The following is a 10522-nucleotide window of genomic DNA, read 5'->3' as shown; positions in this document are numbered from 1 at the left end:
TTCTTCCTTCTTTGTCAGGGATGAATTAATGATTACTGGGAAGCTCTCCGATGTGCCAAGGAATGCATATTTGAGATGGGTGGGTAATGGTTTCAGTTCTTGTTTTCGTACTTCTTCCTTCTTGTCTTGTTTCTCATCTTGCTCAATGGAAGTCTCAGCTACTTGTTCCTCTGTTGCCCCTTGATTTCCTTCTTGCTCTTGAGAACTTTCTTCCAGTATTTCTTCCACCAAACTCTCTATCATGTCCACTTTCATATAATCCTCTTGCTCAGGAATGTGTTGCATTGACTTGAAGACGTTTATGACCATTTGTTCATTGTGGACCCTGAAGATCATTTCTCCTTTTTCTACATCAATAGTGGCTCTTGCTGTGGTTAGAAATGGCCTTCCCAAAATGATTGAATTGTTCCCTTCCTCTTCAGTATCCAAAATCACAAAATCTGCTGGAAAAATAAACTCCCCAACCTTTACCAACAGATTTTCCACAATTCCAGTGGGTGTTTTGATTGATCTGTCAGCCATGACCAATGACATCCTGATGGGTTTAAGCTCTTCTATAGCAAGTTTTCTCATCATTGAGAGAGACATTAAGTTGATGCTGGCACCAAGGTCACAGAGAGCTTTGTTGAGAATTATTCTGCCAATGGTGCATGAGACTACAAAGCTTCCTGGATCCTTGAGTTTTGGTGGAATGCCCCTTTGAATCAAAGCACTGCATTCCTCGGTGAGTAACACGGTTTCCTTCTCAAGCCAACTTCTTTTCTTGTTGATAAGCTCCTTCAAAAACTTGGCATACAGAGGCATTTGCTCAAGTGCTTCAGCAAAAGGAATATTGATTTCCAGCTTTTTGAAAGTTTCGAGAAACTTGTGAAAATGCTGGTCCTTGGTTTCTTTGTTGAATCTCTGGGGATATGGCAGTGGAGGTACAAAGGTTTTCTCTGCTTGTTCCTTTTGATTCTTGGTTGGCTCTTCAACTGCTTCATTCCCTTTTTTTGGAATTTTTGATTGTTCCTCCTTTGCTTGAGTTTGCTTTGAAGCTTCCTTGCTTGCCATTGCATCATCATCATTGGCTTCCTCTGTGTGTGTTTGCTGTTCCTCTTCTATTGGTCTTTTGCTGCTCTCTACTTGCTTCTTAGTAGTGTCATTGTTGCTCATCAATGTTCTCCCGCTCCTTAATTGTATCGCCTTGCATTCTTCCTTAGGATTTGGAATTGTGTCACTCGACAGTGAGCTTGAAGGTCTCTCAACAGAAATCTGTTTGGAGATTTGCCCCATCTGTCTCTCTAGGCTCTTCAGGGAGGCTTCCTGATTCTTGGTTATCATTTCTTGGTGTTTCAACATTTTGTCTATCACGGCCTCCAAATTAGTGATTCTTTGGGCTTCAGGTGATACTTGAGGTGGGTTATGAGATATGGGTGGTGGATGGTAGGCATTTTGGTTGGTGGGTTGGTTATTGGATTGGTACTGGTTGGGGTTGGGGTAGTTGTTTTGAGTTTTTCTGTAGGGGTTTTGGTTAGTTTGCTGCTGGTTGTGGTTTTGGTTGCTTCTTGGGTTGTTTTGGTTTGAGTTTCTCTGCCATAGTTGTTGGTTTTGGGTATGATTATCTCCCCATCTGAGGTTTGGGTGGTTCTTCCAGGATGGATTGTATGTATCACCATACACTTCATTTGGTCCTTGGTTGTGCATATACTGTACTTGCTCTTGTTGTTCTTCTTCTTGAGTTTCTTCATTCTGTCCCCATATGGTTGATGGTTGGCTAGTGTTCACTGCTGCAACTTGGAGACTATCAATCCTCTTGGCCATTTGTTCAAATTGTTGTTGAATTTGCTGCTGCATCATCTTGTTTTGAGCCAAGATTGAGTCCACTCCTTCTAGCTCCATTACTCCTCTTCTTTGTGATGGTTGGCGGTTTCTTTGATGAGCAAAGAAATATTGGTTGTTAGCCACCATATCAATGAGATTTTGAGCTTCCTCTGCAGTTTTCATGAGTTGCAAGGAACCTCCAGCTGAATGATCCAAAGCTTCTTGAGATTTCAATGTTAAGCCCTCATAGAAATTCTGCAGCTTATCCCACTCAGTGAACATTTCAGGAGGACATTTCCTGATTAGAGCCTTGTATCTCTCCCATGCCTCATGGATGGGTTCAGCCTCCATTTGTGTAAATGTTTGTACCTCAGTCTTCAAACTTATGATCCTTTGAGGTGGGTAAAACTTGGCAAGGAACTTGGTTACCAAATCATCCCAATTGTTGATGCTGTCTCTTGGAAAAGATTCCAACCATTGAGTGGCCTTGTCTCTGAGAGAAAATGGGAATAGCAATAGCTTGTAGCTGTCAAGAGGCACACCATTAGTTTTAACAGTGTTACAAATCCTCAAGAAGGTGAATAGGTGTTGGTTCGGATCTTCAAGTGGTCCTCCACCAAAAGAGCAATTATTTTGAACCAAAGTGATGAGTTGTGGCTTTAATTCAAAATTATTTGCATTGACATTTGGAGTTAAGATGCTACTTCCACAATGTCTAGGATTTACAAAAGTATAGGAAGCTAAAACTCTCCTATGGGGTGGATTGTTATTGTTGTTGTCTGCTCCACCTGGTGGATTGGTTGAATGTTCCTCCATATCTTGGAATTCTTCTTCTGATTCCTCTTCTCCAACAATATTTTTCCCTCTTTCAGCTCTTCTTAACCTTCTAAGAGTTCTTTCGTCTTGTTCATGAAAGATGGGTGTATTTCTTCTTGTACCTGACATACAAGCATAACATAAGAAACACACAAACCAGTGACACTTCAATCTATTGCTAGAATGAAGTTTTAGTTAGCTTAAGCAAAAATTCAAACAGTTAGTGGGTTAATTGAAAATTAAAGGAACAGAAAAATAAAAATGCTAGATCTAGATCACCACCTCACTTAATCATTGTCAATCTAATTCAATCCCCGGCAACGGCGCCAAAAACTTGATGGGATATTTTCGCGGAGAAACGAATTCCTGCGAAACACCCAAATCTAACCGGCAAGTGCACCGGGTCGCATCAAGTAATAATAACTCACGGGAGTGAGGTCGATCCCACAGGGATTGAAGGATTGAGCAATTTTAGTTTAGTGGTTGATTTAGTCAAGCGAATCAAGATTTGGTTGAGAAATTTGTGATTTGCAGAATTTAAATTGCATAGAAAGTAAAGGAAATGGGTAATTGGCACGAAATTAAAGAGAACTGAAATTTAAAGTGCTGAATCTTAAAGAACAAGAAATTAAATGGCAGAAACTTAGAACGCAAGAAATGTAAATTGCAGAATCTTAAAATGTAAGAAATGTAAATGGCTTGAATTGTAAAGGGAATTGGGAGTTGGATTTGCAGGAATTAAACGAGGAAAAGTAAATTGCAACAAAGAGAAGTAAAGGATGTCTTGAATCAAACCGGATCTTAAAACAGAAAAGTAAAATGAGCATGAAAACAGTAAACAGAGGATGTAAATTGAGAATTCAGATCTTAGGACCCAAGAGACTAGAAAACCAAGTCTAGATCTCAATGTCTTCCTAGATCCAACAAGAACAATTGCAAAGGAAATTGTAAATTGCAAAGAAAGTAGATGAAGAACAATTAACCGAAACTGAAATTTAATTAAGCAGAAAATTAAACAAGATCCCAAGGTGAGATTGAAACAGAATTTCTTCAACTCTCCACCCAAAATCCAAGACAAGAAAAGTAAAGAGTGCTGGGCAAGAACAAGGAAGAAGAGAGATCAATTCTCCTCCCAAATTCTCTTCAATTAAACGACAATGCTAAGAAAAATAAAAGTGAGCTCAAAGCAAAACTGAAAAGAAAGCTATTCTGAAAAACTAAAAGGGAAGCTCCCTTCAAAACTTAAATTCTAATCTATAAACCTCATGAAATAGCATGAATTCATACATGGTTGATTAAATCAAAGGAAACATGAAAATCTACCCAATTGGCTTGCTTTGGGCTCAAGAAAAGTGCATAATTCAATTGAAAACAAAAGAAAAAGGCTAGTGAAACTAGGCTAAGATGACTTGTCATCAGGTCTCGCGCCAGGACTGGTGGCGCCAGGGCGGTTATCTCTCCTCCTCCTCCTCCTCGGAACGTTGGGACTCCCTCTCAGCCCATTGTGATTTCTTCTTCAACTTTCTCTCAGCCGCCCCCCTCCGCCCGATCTTCTCCTGAGCCAGAGAAGAAGAAGCGCAAGGCTTTAGACTCTGGCTCTTCTGGTGAGGTTAAGGCGGATGCTCTTGCATTCGTCCGAAAGAACATCTATCCCCATGCTCGTATAAGCATGGATGATGTTTCTGTTCGGCGCCACCTTACCACTCTGGTTGAGGAGAGCCTCAAGGCGGCGGGGGTTTGTGGCAAACTCTTAGATATTTTTGAGAAGGCTCCTCTCAGCTCTTTAGGGATGACCTCGAGGGTCGAGGAGTTGGAAGGAAGGCTTCTTTTATATCAAGAGCAGGAGAGGGAGTTGAAGGAGGAAGTCGCCAAGTTGAAGGAGGGGGGATAGCCTCCGGGAGAAGGAGAGGAAATTGCAAGCCCAATGCAACATGGAGGTGGGCTTGAGGAAGACAGCACAAGACAGCTACCAAAGTTTATTTAACGATCTTGTGTCTGTGAAAAACAAGCTGCTGAATTCTCAGAGGGCCTATACCGAGTTGGAGGACTCTATTGCTGATGGGGCTGAGGAGGCTTGGAGGATCTTTAGGGAGCAGGTCGGAGTCATTGCTCCTGGCCTGGACCTTTCCCCTTTAGATCCTGATAAAGTTGTCATTGATGGTGCCTTTGTGGATCCCCCTGTCCCCGAGATTATTTCCGAGTCAGAATTGAAGACTCGGGGGCAGAGGATTATAGAATCCCCTCCTCGCCCTAAGGACGCTCCGAGTTCTTCTACAGTTCCTCCGACTTCCTCTTCGTCTCCTATGGATGCCTCTCTTCCTGGTCCTGGCGGCGTTCTTCCTGACTCTGGTGGTGGTGATCCGTCTACTCTTCTTTCTAAAAAGTAATTTGTTGGCTATTTTGGGAGCCCGGCCTGTGGGTCCCCCCCCCCTTTTTTAAACTTCTTTATTTGTGTTGGTGGTGATGTTCTGAACAATTTGCTTTTGGCCTTATAAGGCCGTAAACAAAACATTTAAAATACCCTTTTTTAATAAGGGTTTAAGTTAAAAAATAAAGACCCTTTTTTGGATAAGGGTCTAAGTTACATTATGCGTGCATGCTTTTCTGATTGCGATTTTTTCGAATTCCCCTTGATCTTTTCTGGAAAACCTTTTCTTTGGCTTGTCTGTCTTTCCGAGCCTTTTTGTTTTAAGGATCTTTAGGACATCCTTTTAATCTTTTCTTGGGTTTTTCCTACCTCTCTTTTGTTATTCCTAGTACTCAATTTCGTTTCATTGAGTTTTTATGACTTAGGTTATTTTTGCGATTCATTTTCTTTTTCTACTCGGTTCTTTATTTCGACTTATGAGTCGGAACGTTTCCAAGTTTCTTACGATCAACTTATATAACCTCTTTACACCGACTTGTACCTCGTCGTTTTATCCTGACGACCATCTAGGTCGGTCATGGGATTTTCACGTTTTGTCGAGCTTAAGTCGGCGCGTTTCGTAGAAAGAGAACTTGTACCTCGTCGTTTTATCCTGACGACCATCTAGGTCGGTCATGGGATTTTCACGTTTTGTCGAGCTTAAGTCGGCGCGTTTCGTAGAAAGAGAAAGCAACAAAGGAATTTTAGAGATATTAAAAAGATTTTTATTAATTGGGGATGTACTTCATTGCTACTAAGGGCTTGGACAGTCTATTTCCCTTAGTCCCTACTATGATGCCTCGTTAAAAACCCTTCTCCAGAAAAAACCCTTTGGTTTTGGGAAAAAATCATGAAGTTGGAAAAAGAGTACATCAGGGAGTAGAGTTCGCTTTTAGCTATAGTACCTTTTCATATTACAAGCATGCCACGACCTTGGTAACTCGGTGCCGTCCAAGTCGGTCACTTTATAATAGCCTTTTCCTAAGACCTCATTGATTTTGTATGGTCCTTTCCAGTTTGCAGCGAGCTTTCCTTCTCCTGATTTGTTGACTCCAATGTCGTTTCTGATCAAGACCAAGTCACTTGGAGTGAATGCTCTTCGAATGACTTTTTTGTTGTATCTTATAGTCATCCTTTGTTTCAACGCTGCTTCTCTTATCTGGGCTTCTTCTCGGACCTCGGGAAGCAAGTCGAGCTCCTCTTTATGCCCCTGTATATTTCCGATCTCGTCATGGAGAATCACTCTTGGGCTTTGTTCGTTGACTTCTATTGGGATCATGGCTTCTACGCCATAAACTAGTCGGAAGGGTGTTTCTCCAGTGGCGGATTGGGGGTTGTCCTGTAAGCCCATAGCACTTGTGGGAGCTCTTCGGCCCAAGCTCCTTTTGCATCTTGTAGCCTTTTCTTTAGCCCTGCCAGTATGACTTTGTTGGCTGCCTCGACTTGCCCATTGGCTTGCGGGTGTTCCACCGAGGTGAACTGGTGCTTAATTTTCATACTGGCTACTAGACTTCTAAAGGTAGAGTCGGTGAACTGGGTTCCATTATCTGTAGTAATGAAATAGGGTATCCCATACCTTGTGATGATATTTTTGTAGAGGAACCTCCGACTTCTTTGTGCGGTGATGGTGGCCAATGATTCTGCTTCTATCCACTTTGTGAAATAATCTATTCCCACGATCAGGTATCTGACTTGTCCTGGCGCTTGGGGAAAAAGTCCTAACAAATCCATTCCCCATTTTGCAAAAGGCCATGGAGAAGTGATACTGATGAGCTCCTCTGGGGGAGCCACATGAAAATTTGCATGCATCTGGCATGGTTGGCACTTTTTCACAAATTCCGTGGCATCTTTCTGCAAGATCGGCCAGTAGAATCCAGCTCGGATCACTTTTCTGGCTAGTGACTTTGCTCCGAGATGATTTCCGCAGATCCCACTGTGGACTTCTTCCAACACTTCGGTGGTTTTTGAGGTCGGTACACACTTTAATAATGGTGTTGATATCCCCCTTCTGTAGAGGATATTTCTCACCAAAGTGTAATGTTGTGCTTCCCTTCGGATCTTCTTAGCCTCCTTCTCCTCCTTGGGGAGGATGTCGAATTTCATGTATTCGACCAAGGGGTTCATCCAACCGAGGTTTAATCCAACTACCTCAAGGACCTCCTCTTGTTTGTCTTTTTCTTTTACTACGGAGGGTTTCTGGAGAGTTTCCTAGATCAGGCTTCTATTACTCCCTCCTGGCTTGGTACTTGCCAACTTGGATAGGGCGTCTGCTCTGCTATTTAGATCCCGAGTTATGTGTTTGACCTCGGTTTCTGCAGAGCGCCCAAGATATTCCAGAGTTTTTCCAAGTACCTTTTCATATTTTGGTCCTTTGCCTGATACTCTCCACTTATCTGGAAGGTCACTACTTGCGAATCGCTGTATATCATCACTTTTGTAGCACCGACTTCTTCCGCCAGCTTCAACCCAGCAATCAAGGCTTCATACTCTGCCTGATTATTTGAAGCTGGGAATTCAAACTTGAGAGAGACCTCTATCTGGGTTTCTCTTTCATCCACCAGTATTATGCCTGCACCGCTTCCTGTTTTGTTTGAGGATCCATCTACATAGAGTTCCCACGTAGGTGGTTTCTCCTCTTGGTCTCCTGCATATTCTGCAATGAAGTCGGTGAGGCATTGGGCTTTAATCGTCGTCCGAGTTTCATACTTCAAGTCGAACTTGGAGAGCTCTATTGCCCATTGAACCATTCTCCCTGCAACATCCGTCTTTTGGAGGATTTGCTTCATGGGTTGGTTCGTGCGGACTCTTATTGTGTGAGCTTGGAAGTAGGGTCGTAGCCTTCGTGAGGCTACCACTAAGGAGTAGGCGAACTTCTCTAGTTTGTGGTACCTTAGCTCAGGGCCTTGTAGAACTTTGCTGATGAAATATACTGGGTGTTGTCCTACCTCGTCCTCTCTTATCAGGGCCGACGAGACGGCCTTGTCTGCTACAAATAAGTATAGGACAAAGTCTTCCCCAGCTGTAGGTCGGGTCAGAATAGGAAGTTGGCTCAAGAATCTTTTGAACTCCTGGAATGCCTCCTCGCATTCAGGAGTCCATTCGAATTGACATCCCTTTCTCAATAAAGAGAACAGTAGAAGGGATTTTAGTGCTGATCCTGCCAAGAATCTAGAGAGGGCTGCAAGTCGGCCATTCAGCTGCTGGACCTCTCTTAAGCAAGTCGGACTTTTCATTTCCAGGATAGCTCTACACTTGTCGGGATTAGCTTCGATCCCTCTTTGTGTTAGCATAAACCCTAGGAATTTTCCTGCTTCTACCGCGAAGGCACACTTTGTGGGATTTAGTCTCATCCCGTGTAACCTTATGGTGTCGAAGACTTGTGAGAGGTCTGCCAAGAGGTTGACTTCTTTCTTGGTCTTTACTAGCATGTCATCGACGTATACTTCCATTAGGCTCCCAAGGTGAGAGAAAAACACCCTATTCATCAGTCTCTGGTATGTGGCCCCTGCGTTTTTCAATCCAAACGGCATGACCACGTAGCAAAAATTAGCTCTGGGCGTGATGAATGATGTTTTCTCCTGGTCTGACTCGTACATCGGGATTTGGTTATACCCCAAGTAGGCGTCCATGAATGACAAGTATTGATACCCCGAGCTGGAGTCTACCAAAGTGTCAATACTCGGTAGTGGGTAAGGGTCCTTGGGCAGGCCTTATTCAAGTCGGTGTAGTCGACACACATTCTCCATTTACCATTTTGTTTTTTGACTAGCGCTACATTGGCTAGCCATGTTGGATACTTGACTTCTCTGATGAAGCCGGCTTCTAAGAGCGCTTGTACTTGCTCTTCTACTATTAGGGCTCGTTCTGGGCCGAGCTTGCGTCTTCTTTGTTGTACAGGTCGGGATCCCGGATAAACCGAGAGCTTATGGGACATGAGCTCGGGGTCTATCCCAAGCATGTCGGAGGCCTTCCAGGCGAAGAGATCAGAATTATCTCTTAGGAACTTAGTCAACCCTTGTTTTAGGGTTTCCCCTAGGTTGGCCTCTATGTGAGTATTTTTTCCCTCCTCTTCGCCGACCTCTATCTTCTCGGTTTTTCCTCCCAGTTGTGGACGCAGCTTCTCTTTGGCCCTTGTGCCTCCGAGCTCTACTGTGTGAACTTCTCTGCCTTTTCCTCTCAGGTTTAGGCTTTCATTGTAGCATTTCCTTGCCAATTTCTGATCTCCCCTTACCGTTGCTATCCCCGCTAAGGTCGGGAATTTCATACAAAAGTGAGGAGTGGATACCACCGCTCCGAGTCGATTAAGGGTAGCTCTGCCAATTAAAGCATTATATGCTGACCCTACATCGATGACTATGAAGTCTATGCTCAGAGTTTTTGATTTTTCCCCTTTTCCAAAGGTGGTGTGGAGGGGCAAAAATCCTAGTGGCTTTATTGGCGTGTCGCCTAGTCCGTATAAAGTGTCGGGGTAGGCTCTTAATTCTTTCTCATCCAACCCTAGTTTGTCGAAAGCGGGCTTAAAAAGAATGTCCGCTGAGCTTCCTTGGTCTACTAGGGTTCTGTGGAGATGAGCATTTGCTAGGATCATAGTTATTACCACTGGATCATCGTGTCAAGAAATTATTCCTTGCCCATCTTCTTTTGTGAATGGAATGGTTGGGAGGTCGGATGACTCTCCTCCAACCTGGTAGACTCTCTTGAGGTGTCTTTTGCGAGAGGATTTGGTGAGTCCCCCTCTCGCGAACCCCCCTGAGATCATATGGATATGTCTCTCCGGAGTCTGCGGTGGTGGGTCTCTTCTATCCATATCATCTCGTTTTCTCTTCCCATGGCCGTCCGACCTTTCTATGAGATATCTGTCAAGCCGACCTTCTCTAGCCAGCTTTTCTATCACATTTTTGAGGTCGTAACAGTCATTTGTGGAGTGACCATATATTTTATGGTACTCACAGTAGTCGCTGCGGCTCCCCCTTTTTTATTTTTAATGGGTCTGGAGGTGGCAGCTTTTCAGTGTTACAAATCTCTTTGTATACATCCACTATAGAAACTTTCAGAGGAGTATAAGAGTGATATTTTCTTGGTCTATCGAGACCGAGTTCTTCCTTCTTCTTGGTTTCCCTCTCCCTCTCTTTTGTTGAGGGAGGGTGCCCAGGTCGCCAGCTCAGGTCTCTCAACTTAGCATTTTCCTCCATATTGATGTACTTTTCAGCTCTTTCCTGTACATCACTTAGAGAGATGGGGTGTCTTTTGGATATGGACTGTGAGAAGGGACCTTCTCGGAGCCCATTGACTAACCCCGTTATGACTGCCTCGATAGGCAGGTCTTGAATCTCTAAACATGCTTTGTTGAACCTTTTCATATAGGCTCGTAAGGATTCTCCGACCTCCTGTTTTATTCCCAGAAGGCTTGATGCATGTTTTACTTTGTCTTTCTGGATAGAGAACCTCATCAAGAATTTCCTTGAGAGGTCTTCAAAACTGGTAACCGACCTCGGG

Source organism: Arachis ipaensis, chromosome B10, assembly GCF_000816755.2.
Source record: "Arachis ipaensis cultivar K30076 chromosome B10, Araip1.1, whole genome shotgun sequence".
NCBI classification, from domain to species: Eukaryota; Viridiplantae; Streptophyta; class Magnoliopsida; order Fabales; family Fabaceae; genus Arachis; species Arachis ipaensis.
Note: the sequence above shows the minus strand (reverse complement) of the source record.